Raw genomic sequence first — 13,726 nt, 5'->3', positions numbered from 1 at the left:
TTAATACTTAGGAAACATCAACATGTTAATCACGAGGATCCATCAAGTAATATGTCAACTCTTCATTTTATCATGGCATTAAACTATCATGAAAGACTTTTGAACTACTTGCAATACGTACTCGAGGGTTCATGGCATCTCTATGTAACTCAAAGATAAACAAAAGATACGCTTGATTTAAATATATCAAAATGACTCAGGATAATTGCATCGATATATATATGAACTGTTTGTAGTAAATACGAAGGTCAAGTTGAATCACTTGCCTTGAGATAGGCTGGTCTGGTCTGACTGGTAGGAGCAACAACTGGAGCTTCACTCGACTTTTATGGCAAGTTTTCCCTCATCTCGAGATCCTACATAAATAATAATAATCCTCATTATAATATATTCTTACCATCTTAACCTATTTACAACCCGAAATTAAACACGGATGGCACTTAGGCCTATATGCACTTAATTTATATTCTCCTTTAAATTATAATTGCACACACATAGCCACATATTCACATATCATATATTAACACCAAATAACACCATATATACCATAATGCAACACTAGGCTTGGATGATCTCGACTCACCACTTAAGTCACTTGGTCGCTAAACTTGACAAGGTCTTCAAATTTCGGCTTCCTAACTCGATGTACCTTTCCTAAATTATCCAAAACCTATTGACCCTCACTTGTGCCTTTTGCTCTACTGACCTTATACTATCTTACAACTATGGTGGTCGACCTAGTACTCACTTCTAAGCGTTCTAAAACTATATGATAAGTGATAGTGCTCACTGGTGCAAATTCCAGAATGACAACTATGGTTTCTTGAGTACATTAGACACTCTTAAACTACAAGTTTTCCTTCAAAACTTTTACACAAGACTCTCCTGACCTAAGGGCATCTCACAAACTTGATGTGGCTCAAGGGCCTGGCTTGGGCCTTCTTGGGCCTAAGCTAAAAGTCCAAGGTTCCCCTGTTTTTTTCTGGGCAGAAAATGCCCTGACTTGAATTAACTTGTCACACATGGTTCTAGCTCATATCCTATGAACTATGGTTGGAAAAACTTCTCCGAAATACCCTCTAACTAAGGCCCAATTGGGCCTAATGAGGGCCTACCCATGACATGGTCAAATCTCCCTATTTCTAAGTTGCAACAAAACTGTCCCCTGCTGGACAGATTTTGTGATTCTACTTGTGCACCTAATCAAATGACATGCAAACCTCCAAAAAACTCCTAAAACCTTTTATGTACTCCCAATACTAACTTCTGGTAGCTTGGGCCTCAAAGTGCACACCAATGACATGGTCAAAACTCACTCTAAACCTCAGGGTGCTATACTGATTTTTCTGCAGAAACTATAACTCTCATTTTCCAAGGTTTTGACTTGACAAACTCAACTAACAACAACTCAATACTTAAACCAAGACTTATACATGGTAATCTACTGAACTAACTCCCTTATTCTCAAAATAAACTTGGGTGAGATCATCCATGCCCAAAGACAACAACATGCAACCAAATATATAACATGCAACTCATGGAAAGCACATAACAAGATTTCGGCTAGGTATAAAGTTTTGAATGCTTGCAAAATCGACTTGCACCTAATACTCATCCTTAATAATCATGAAATATAACTTCTTTTAAGTATTAATAAGAAATTTATCATTAAAACAATCTATTTTAAGCACACATATTTCGAATTTATAGATTTTTAAACATAACTACATGATTTCAAAAAGAGTAGCATGCAAAACATGGTTGATCATCATTTTAATGTCTTAAAACTAACATGCATGGCTAAACATAAATATATAATGAAATTTCAGTAGCATGCAAAGCATTTTAAAGCATGATATCTCCATAAAACACTTAGTTAGCACATATACATAATATATCTCATAGAGAGCTCTTGAATTCACAAGAATCAAGAGTTTCTCTTTGGAGATCACATAAGAACTACACATGCATCCATGGAACTTCAACTTCCAAGTCACAAAACACTTGGAAAGTATATAAGATGAATGTAGGTAAAAGATTTACACTTGGAAAGATGAAGAATGAATTGAAAAATGAAAGGGGTGGGGGATTTTGGCCTTCGGCCGAGAGCAATGTGGGAGGGGGAGGAGAGAAAATTTGTGGGGTGTTGGAGTGTGGAATGAGAATGACCTCTCCCACTTTGATTTCTTTATTTTATGCTATTTGGTTTATAAATGATGAGTGGAAGTGAGAACTTACAAAAATGTCCCTTGGTTAAAGTTAGGCCATTTTGCATGCAAGGCTAAGGTAGTAATTTGGTAATAATCAAATGAGTTAGTGGGGTTGGAAAATTCTTGTTTGCCCTTTGAGAGAATAGAAGGGTGATTTGCATGCATGGTCTCTTATGTAATTTGATAAATATGACAACTAAAATTTATAATGATTTATTTTTATAAAATAAAATATAAGTTCAAAAATTATAATATTTATATCATAAAATAACTTGGATTTTTAGAGACTTTATAAAATCATTTTCAAAATTTGTGAACAAAATACCTTTTAAAAGAAAATTTTTCCAAAGCTTAGAATATTCCTTATAAATCAAAAATAAAGAAATTAAATAAACTCTTGCTTTGAAAAATCATATACTACACAAAGCAAATTTATAATGCAGAAACTTTCACTCACACTAGCGTACAATCATTGAATATATTTTCATTTGACTTTAATATTATACCCAATCCACAAATAATATTATATAAAATGCCGGTCGTAACATCCTCTCCCCCTTAAGGGATTCTGTCCCCAGAATCTAAGAGAAAAGATGAGGATGTCGGGAACGCATATCAGACTCTAACTCCCAAGTCGACTCTTCGACCTTAGGGTTCCTCCAAAGTACTTTTACTAACTTTACTGACTTATTTCTAAGACTCTTTACTTGCCAGTCGAGTATTTTAACCGGTTGCTCCACAAATGACAGGTCTGCCTGAATTTTTACAGGTTCATATTCTATCACATGGCTAGCGTCAGGATTGTACTTCTTAAGCAACGACACATGGAACACATTATGCACATGCCGATACTGAGGTGGTAAGGCCAACTCGTAGGCCACCTTTCCCACTTGACTCAAAATCTCAAAAGGACCTATGTATCTACGTGCTAACTTCTCTTTCTTGCCAAATCTTATCAACCCTTTTCTAGGTGACACCTTCAGCAACACAGCTTCGCCAATTTGGAATTGAACGTCCTTACGCGCTGGATCCGCATACTTCCTCTGTCTATCTTGAGCAGCAAGCAACCTTTTCTGAATTAACTTGACCGAGTCATGCAACTGTTGTACCAAATCTGAGCCGAGAATTCTTCCTTCTCCTACTTTATCCCAACTTGTTTGTGATCTACATTTTCGCCCGTACAAAGCTTCGTATGGTGGCATGCCGATACTGGAATGATAGCTGTTGTTGTAAGAGAATTCAATCAACGGCAAATGGTCGTCCCAACTTCCTGCAAAATCGATTGCACAACTGCGCAACATATCTTCAATTGTTTGAATTGTCCTTTCACTCTGGCCATCAGTCTGCGGGTGGTACGTCATGCTCATATTCAACTTCGTGCCAAGACATTCCTGAAATTGCTTCCAGAATCTTGAGTTAAATCGGGGATCTCTGTCTGAAACTATTGATACGGGTACTCCATGCCTTAGTACGATTTCGCGCACATACAGATGAACCAACTTGTCCAATGACGACTTCTCGTTTATTGGAAGGAAATGCGCCGACTTCGTAAGACGATCAACTATAACCCATATTGCGTCATGTCCGGATTTCGTTCGCGGTAGTCCTACTATAAAGTCCATAGTGATATTTTCCCATTTCCATTCTGGAATCTTCAGGGGCTGAATTAATCCGCTTGGTCGTTGATATTCTGCCTTTACTTTCTGACAAGTATAGCACTTCGCAACCCATTCTGCCACGTCTCGCTTCATATTTGGCCACCAAAAGTTCTTCTTTAAGTCTCGATACATCTTGGTGCTTCCCGGGTGGATTGAAAATTTCGAATTATGGGCTTCATGGAGGATCTTATTCTTTAATTCAGGTACATGGGGAATCCATATTCTGGATGAAAACCTTAGTATCCCTTGCTCATCCCTTTGAGTATTAATCTCCTCTCCAGATAACTGATTCTTCTCTTTCTCCATTACTTCTTCTTGACACTTCTTTATCTTTTCCACTAGTGTTGGCTGAAAGGTCATTGCACGACAAACTTCTTTGACTTTTCCATAAGCACAAAGTTCCAATTCCAATTTTTCGATTTCTTCAGATAACTCTTTTGATGTTATCATCATATTCAATCTCTCCTTCCTACTCAGAGCATCGGCCACTACGTTCGCCTTTCCAGGATGGTAATTTATCGAGCAGTCATAGTCCTTGATCAGTTCCAGCCATCTCCTCTGCCTCATATTGAGCTCTTTCTGAGAAAAAATGTACTTTAAACTCTTGTGATCCGTGTAGATTTCACACTTCTCTCCATAGAGGTAATGTCTCCAGATCTTGAGTGCGAACACTATGGCGGCTAGTTCCAAGTCATGCGTCGGGTACTTTAACTCATGCGGCTTCAACTGTCTTGACGCATATGCGATCACTTTACTGTGTTGCATCAACACACAATCCAAACCCTTATGTGAAGCGTCGCTGAATATTTCAAAATTCCCTTGATCATCTGGAAGTACCAACACCGGAGCTGTTACCAACTTCCGCTTTAACTCTTGAAAGCTATCTTCACATTATGCACTCCATTCAAACTTTTGATTCTTTCTGGTTAACTTGGTCAATGGCGTGGCGATCTTCGAGAAATCCTTGACGAATCTTCTATAGTATCCGGCCAATCCTAGAAAACTTCGCACTTCCGTAGGAGTCTTTGGCCTCTCCCAACTCATAACTGCCTCAATCTTTGCCGGATCCACTTTAACTCCCTCATTTCCAATAACATGCCCCAAAAATTGAACTTCCTTTAACCAAAACTCACATTTGGTGAACTTGGCATACAACTTCTCTTGTCGGAGTATCTCCAATGCTATCCAGAGGTGCTGCTTATGTTCTTCTTCCGACTTAGAATAAATAAGGATGTCATCAATAAATATCATGACAAATTTATCCAAATACTTCTTAAATACCCGATTCATCAGATCCATAAATGCGGCCGGAGCGTTGGTCAATCCAAACGGCATTACTAGGAATTCATAATGCCCTATATCTGGTCCTGAATGCGGTCTTAGGAATATCTTCTTCTTTGATCTTTAATTGATGGTATCCCGATCTCAAATCAATCTTCGAAAAGCATTTTGCTCCCTTCAACTGATCAAAAAGGTCATCTATCCTTGGTAGCGGGTAGCGGTTCTTGATCGTCACCTTATTCAACTCCCGGTAATCTATGCATAGACGCATACTCCCATCTTTCTTCTTTACAAACAGAACAGGTGATCCCCATGGCAACGTACTTGGTCGTATCACTCCTTTATCCAATAATTCTTGTAGCTGGCTCGCCAACTCTTTCATTTCTGTTGGTGCCATCCTATATGGGGCCTTTGAAACTGGTTCCGCGCCTGAAGCAAGGTTGATCTCAAACTCAATTTATCGATCTGGTGGTAAGCCTGGTAGTTCGTCGAGAAACACATCGGGGAACTCACTAACTACAGGAATATCTTCCATGCTGAGGCTGCCTCTCTCTGATTCCACTACATATGCTAGGAACGACTCACAACCTTTTCTAAGCAACTTCTTAGCCTGAACGATTGTAAGAAATAGTTGCTCTTGCCTCTGCCCCTTAAATACTACCTTCTCTCCACTCTTCGTCTTTAAATACACTCTCTTGGTCTTACAATTAATCTGAGCGCTATTCTCTCCTAACCAATCCATTCCTAAAATTATGTCAAACTCTCCCAACTTGAAGAGTATCAAGTCGGCTGAAAACTTATATCCCGAAATATCGATCTCACACTTTGGACAAAATTGATTCACATGAATCTTCTCTTGGTTCGCAATTACCACATTTACTACTTCACTCATAACCATTTTATCACATTCAAGCTTATCAACAAAAGATTCTGATATGAAAGATCTTGTTGCTCCCGAATCAATCAATACTTTAGCTTTGACATTATTGAGTAAAAGTGTACCTGCTATCACCTCAGAATTCTGAACAGCATCTTTCATCTTTAGATCAAATATCCTTGCTGTTGCTTGCGGGGTTGGTGCGGGTGGTGGAGGTAATGCCAATACCTCAGCTGGCACGCTAGCACTGGTACTTGCCACGTTCATCAGAGCTTTGACTGGTCCTGTTGCCTTACACTCCCTAGCCATGTGTCCAGTCTTCCCACACTTGTAGCATATAACTCCTGGCTTCGGCATCTTGCACTCATTTTCCAAATGTCCCTTCTGATTGCACCTATAACAGGTCATGCTCAGCTTATTGCATACTCCGGGGTGCCTTCTTCCACAGTGCTTGCATTCCGGTCTCTGGAACCTGTCTTCTCCAACTTGCCCTTGGCTTGCCTGATTGTTCCCTTTTGATTCTTGCCTTTTGCCCAAATTTCCCTTCTTTTGAAAATTTCCGCCCTTCTGAAAACCAATCCTCTTTACATTCCGATCTTGCGAACTTCCAGCTTCAGACTTTTCTCCATAAAATGGAACCTTCCTCTTCTTGTTATCCCTCTCTTTCCTTGACTGCATCCCATTATTCTCAATCAGAGCAGCTTTCTGTACTACTCCCGCATAAGTTTCAAGCTCAAACATAGCCACCCTATCTCTGATCCAAGGCTCCAATCCTTGCTGAAATTTCTTTGCTTTTTCCTCCTCAGTGCTGGTATACTTTGTCACAAACCTTGACAACTCAGTGAACTTCTTCTCATACTCCAATACAGTCATGTTCCCTTGCTTCAACTCAAGAAATTTTAGCTCCATCTGATTCTGCATGTACTTAGGGTAATACTTGTCCAGAAATAACTTTTTAAATCTCTCCCAAGAAACCTGCTGAGTGACTTCCATAGCCTTTACTGATTCCCACCAATAGATGACTTCTCCCTTCAAGAAGTAAGTAGCATACGGCGTCTTCTGATCGTCTCCTAACTGTACCAACTCAAAAGCCCTTTCCATCTCCTTGATCCATGTGTTAGCTATCACTGGATCAGTGGTATCATGAAATACAGGTGGATTCACATTCTGAAAAGCCTTGAAAGTGACAATTTGTCTAGGTGGTACTGGTGGTTCAGGTGGTTGGTGTGGCTCACGGTTATCTTGGTTTTCAATTCGTTGTTGAAGAGTTAGTTGTTGTTGAGCTATAGCATTGGTTTGCTGTTGCAAGGTTTCCAGTAGTCGAAGAATATTTGGGTCTGTGGTGAAGGTGGTTGTTGGGTTCTTCTTTTTGGGAGGCATGATCCTGAAATAAGAGTTGTGTCAAAACATATATGAATGATAAAATGATTCGAGGGTATCGCATGGCATTCTCATTTCATATGGGGTCAAGTTTCCAAATTAAGCAGATATGATGATAAAAACATAAAATAACAGTTGAGAGCAAATGGAACAATAGCACATAATTATTGAAATTTTAAAGGTCACAGTACATAGGATTGGGACATAGTCTGATTCTAGGAATAACAGGCTTATTTAAAGGAAAAACGGAAACAACTGGGGATTCCATAGAGTCTGATAGTACAACAACATGAAAGGTAAATGGAAAGAACTAAGGCTCCACTCCATCTGAACGGGGCTTGGTAGTCTTTTCCTCTCGAAGCGTCTTCACAATGCTCTGGAGCTCATCCGCCACCATCTGAATGACATACTGGCTGGTACGGTCCCGGTGCGCTGGCATCTCCTCAAGCTTAGTGTTGACGTACTGAACCAAGGTCTCAAGTCTCGCAGTCATCTGCTCCTTGGGCTTCCCTTCGTAGTTTCGGCTGTCCGGATACACGTTCTTCAGTCGGTCTATCAGTCGGTCGTACTTGCCCTGAAGCATGTCGAACTCGCGCCTCAACTCAGCATACACGGAGAAAGCAATAGTGTCGTCCGACCCAGAGGATGACGAGGAATGCGCCCTTTGCTGACAACCAATAAGAGGAGTATTAATAATAATTTACTTAACCTACTCTCTCGCATAATATCTATAACCTACACACAAATCCTATAACCTATTTGGGCTGTCCAGGGACTCTAAACCGTAGCTCTGATACCAAAACCTGTCACACCCCCAACTTAAACAGCAAAATAAATATAGCTATTACAATATTTTAATGAAGAATACACAACCAAATCCAAGATCTTACAGTTTAGGGTTTGGAACAGCCCAACACTACCAACTATTACATCTGATTACAAATACCGAGTCCTCACACAACTATTATTACTTATTCTACCTGAGCTCGAACATAAGCATCAGCATCACAGGTCTTACGGGCAGTCTGCTTGAATCTAACCATAGCTGCTAGCTGTAATATCAGGGTAAAGCAAGAAGTGAGCCAAATGCTCAACAAGTGCTAACAGTACGACACAAAACATAAATTGAGATATACTTTTAAGAATGATAATGGAAAGACATAACCAAAGGTAACGAGAGATAAAAACTATGTGAGATGGCATCATTTTGCTTGCATCAAAACAATTTTAAAATCATGTCTTAATCAAAATCATTTTATGACGCTACGGATTACAGCCGGTGATCAGCCGCGAAGTAATCCCGAACCTCGCTGGGTTCTAAAACATTATTGGGAATCCCTAGGCAACTTTTAAGCCTAATATAAGTGCGGAAAGGACTCGCGTCTCAGTCCAGATCCACCATTCAAAGAAAACATTTATCCCCCTTTGGGACTGAAAACCCACATTTTATTTATTTCAAAAGCTGATGCCGAATTGTAACAAAATCTCTTTTAACAGTAAACATTTTTATTAAGGAATTATAGATCAACTCGAAACACGGGAAACAAGGTACTGAATATCAGAGCCATGATTCACAAAACTATTCTCTATTCAAGTAATTGAATGGTTTTCATATATCAAAGATTGGACAAGAGGATTTAGTGAGGCTAATGGATAATATGAAGGGTAATGCCAATTTGGGCTCAAAGCAATGGTTTCTCATCAAGGTTCAAGTGCTGGATCATCAAGAAGGTAAGCTTCATGAATACTAAGGGTGTTAAGGTATGAAGAATGATCTTTAACTCAGGACATATCAGAATTGTCAAGCTTTAGGATAAGAAAGAGGGTATCAATCAATGAGGAATCAAGCTGGTAAGTATCTGACTATCAGAATTCAAAGTAAGGTTCTATAGGGGTTCAAGTATCAGGATGAGATATTAATACTTAGGAAACATCAACATGTTAATCAAGAGGATCCATCAAGTAATATATCAACTCTTCATTTTATCATGGCATTAAACTATCATGAAAGACTTTTGAACTACTTGCAATACGTACTCGAGGGTTCATGGCATCTCTATGTAACTCAAAGATAAACAAAAGATACGCTTGATTTAAATATATCAAAATGACTCAGGATAATTGCATCGATATATATATGAACTGATTTGTAGTAAATACGAAGGTCAAGTTGAATCACTTGCCTTGAGATAGGCTGGTCTGGTCTGACTGGTAGGAGCAACTGGAGCTTCACTCGACTTTTATGGCAAGTTTTCCCTCGTCTCGAGATCCTACATAAATAATAATAATCCTCATTATAATATATTCTTACCATCTTAACCTATTTACAACCCGAAATTAAACACGGATGGCACTTAGGCCTATATGCACTTAATTTATATTCTCCTTTAAATTATAATTGCACACACATAGCCACATATTCACATATCATATATTAACACCAAATAACACCATATATACCATAATGCAACACTAGGCTTGGATGATCTCGACTCACCACTTAAGTCACTTGGTCGCTAAACTAGACAAGGTCTTCAATTTTGGCTTCCTAACTCGATGTGCCTTTCCTAAATTATCCAAAACCTATTGACCCTCACTTGTGCCTTTTGCTCTACTGACCTTATACTATCTTACAACTATGGTGGTCGACCTAATACTCACTTCTAAGTGTTCTAAAACTATGTGATAAGTGATAGTGCTCACTGGTGCAAATTTCAGAATGACAACTATGGTTTCTTGAGTACATTAGACACTCTTAAACTACAAGTTTTCCTTCAAAACTTTTACACAAGACTCTCCTGACCTAAGGGCATCTCACAAACTTGATGTGGCTCAAGGGCCTGGCTTGGGCCTTCTTGGGCCTAAGCTAAAAGTCCAAGGTTCCCCTGTTTTTCTGGGCAGAAAATGCCCTGACTTGAATTAACTTGTGACACATGGTTCTAGCTCATATCCTATGAACTATGGTTGGAAAAACTTCTCTGACATACCCTCTAACTAAGGCCCAATTGGGCCTAATGAGGGCCTACCCATGACATGGTCAAATCTCCCTATTTCTAAGTTGCAACAAAACTGTCCCCTGCTGGACAGATTTTGTGATTCTACTTGTGCACCTAACCAAATGACATGCAAACCTCCAACCAACTCCTAAAACCTTTTATATACTCCCAATACTAACTTCTGGTAGCTTGGGCCTCAAAGTGCACACCAATGACATGGTCAAAACTCACTCTAAACCTCAGGGTGCTATACTGATTTTTCTGCAGAAACTATAACTCTCATTTTCCAAGGTTTTGACTTGACAAACTCAACTAACAACAACTCAATACTTAAACCAAGACTTATACATGGTAATCTACTGAACTAACTCCCTTATTCTCAAAATAAACTTGGGTGAGATCATCCATGCCCAAAAACAACAACATGCAACCAAATATATAACATGCAACTCATGGAAAGCACATAACAAGATTTCGGCTAGGCATAAAGTTTTAAATGCTTGCAAAATCGACTTGCACCTAATACTCATCCTTAATAATCATGAAATATAACTTCTTTTAAGTATTAATAAGAAATTTATCATGGAAACAATCTATTTTAAGCACACATATTTCGAATTTATAGATTTTTAAACATAACTACATGATTTCGAAAAGAGTAGCATGCAAAACATGGTTGATCATCATTTTAATGTCTTAAAACTAACATGCATGGCTAAACATAAATATATAATGAAATTTCAGTAGCATGCAAAGGATTTTAAAGCATGATATCTCCATAAAACACTTAGTTAGCACATATACATAATATATCTCATAGAGAGCTCTTGAATTCACAAGAATCAAGAGTTTCTCTTTGGAGATCACATAAGAACTACACATGCATCCATGGAACTTCAACTTCCAAGTCACAAAACACTTGGAAAGTATATAAGATGAATGTAGGTAAAAGATTTACACTTGGGAAGATGAAGAATGAATTGAAAAATGGAAGGGGGTGGGGAATTTGGCCTTCGGCCGAGAGCAATGTGGGAGGGGGAAGGAGAGAAAATTTGTGGGGTGTTGGAGTGTGGAATGAGAATGACCTTCTCCCACTTTGATTTCTTTGTTTTATGCTATTTGGTTTACAAATGATGAGTGGAAGTGAGAACTTACAAAAATGTCCCTTGGTTAAAGTTAGGCCATTTTGCATGCAAGGCTAAGGTAGTAATTTGGTAATAATCAAATGAGTTAGTGGGGTTGGAAAAGTCTTGTTTGCCCTTTGAGAGAATAGAAGGGTGATTTGCATGCATGGTCTCTTATGTAATTTGATAAATATGACAACTAAAATTTATAATGATTTATTTTTATAAAATAAAATACAAGTTCAAAAATTATAAAATTTATATCATAAAATAACTTGGATTTTTAGAGACTTTATAAAATCATTTTCAAAATTTGTGAACAAAATACCTTTTAAAAGAAAATTTTCCAAAGCTTAGAATATTCCTTATAAATCAAAAATAAAGAAATTAAATAAACTCTTGCTTTGAAAAATCATATACTACACAAAGCAAATTTATAATGCAGAAACTTTCACTCACACTAGCGTACAATCATTGAATATATTTTCATTTGACTTTAATATTATACCCAATCCACAAATAATATTACATAAAATGCCGGTCGTAACATCCTCTCCCCCTTAAGGGATTCTGTCCCCAGAATCTAAGAGAAAAGATGAGGATGTCGGGAACGCATATCAGACTCTAACTCCCAAGTCGACTCTTCGACCTTAGGGTTCCTCCAAAGTACTTTTACTAACTTTACTGACTTATTTCTAAGACTCTTTACTTGCCAGTCGAGTATTTTAACCGGTTGCTCCACAAATGACAGGTCTGCCTGAATTTCTACAGGTTCATATTCTATCACATGGCTAGCGTCAGGATTGTACTTCTTAAGCAACGACACATGGAACACATTATGCACATGCCGATACTGAGGTGGTAAGGCCAACTCGTAGGCCACCTTTCCCACTTGACTCAAAATCTCAAAAGGACCTATGTATCTAGGTGCTAACTTCCCTTTCTTGCCAAATCTTATCAACCCTTTTCTAGGTGACACCTTCAGCAACACAGCTTCGCCAATTTGGAATTGAACGTCCTTACGCGCTGGATCCGCATACTTCCTCTGTCTATCTTGAGCAGCAAGCAACCTTTTCTGAATTAACATGACCGAGTCATGCAACTGTTATACCAAATCTGAGCCGAGAATTCTTCCTTCTCCTACTTCATCCCAACTTGTTGGTGATCTACATTTTCGCCCGTACAAAGCTTCGTATGGTGGCATGCCGATACAGGAATGATAGCAGTTGTTGTAAGAGTATTCAATCAACGGCAAATGGTCGTCCCAACTTCCTGCAAAATCGATTGCACAACTGCGCAACATATCTTCAATTGTTTGAATTGTCCTTTCACTCTGGCCATCAGTCTGCGGGTGGTACGCCGTGCTCATATTCAACTTTGTGCCAAGACATTCCTGAAATTGCTTCCAGAATCTCGAGTTAAATCGGGGATCTCTGTCTGAAACTATTGATACGGGTACTCCATGCCTTAGTACGATTTCGCGCACATACAAATGAACCAACTTGTCCAATGACGACTTCTCAGTTTATTGGAAGGAAATGCGCCGACTTCGTAAGACGATCAACTATAACCCATATTGCGTCATGTCCGGATTTCGTTCGCGGTAGTCCTACTATAAAGTCCATAGCGATATTTTCCCATTTCCATTCTGGAATCTTCAGGGGCTGAATTAATCCGCTTGGTCGTTGATGTTCTGCCTTTACTTTCTGACAAGTATAGCACTTCGCAACCCATTCTGCCACGTCTCGCTTCATATTTGGCCACCAAAAGTTCTTCTTTAAGTCTCGATACATCTTGGTGCTTCCCGGGTGGATTGAAAATTTCGAATTGTGGGCTTCATGGAGGATCTCATTCTTTAATTCAGGTACATGGGGAATCCATATTCTGGATGAAAACCTTAGTATCCCTTGCTCATCCCTTTGAGTATTAATCTCCTCTCCAGATAACTGATTCTTCTCTTTTTCCATTACTTCCTCTTGACACTTCTTTATCTTTTCCACTAGTGTTGGCTGAAAGGTCATTGCACGACAAACTTCCTCGACTTTTCCATAAGCACAAAGTTCCAATTCCAATTTTTGATTTCTTCAGTTAACTCTTTTGATGTTATCATCATATTCAATCTCTCCTTCCTACTCAGAGCATCGGCCACTACGTTCGCCTTTCCAGGATGGTAATTTATCGAGCAGTCATAGTCCTTGAT

Source organism: Apium graveolens, chromosome 10 (assembly GCF_009905375.1).
Source record: "Apium graveolens cultivar Ventura chromosome 10, ASM990537v1, whole genome shotgun sequence".
NCBI lineage: Eukaryota > Viridiplantae > Streptophyta > Magnoliopsida > Apiales > Apiaceae > Apium > Apium graveolens.
The sequence above is the reverse complement of the archived record's forward strand: the minus strand, read 5'-3'. Positions refer to the sequence as shown.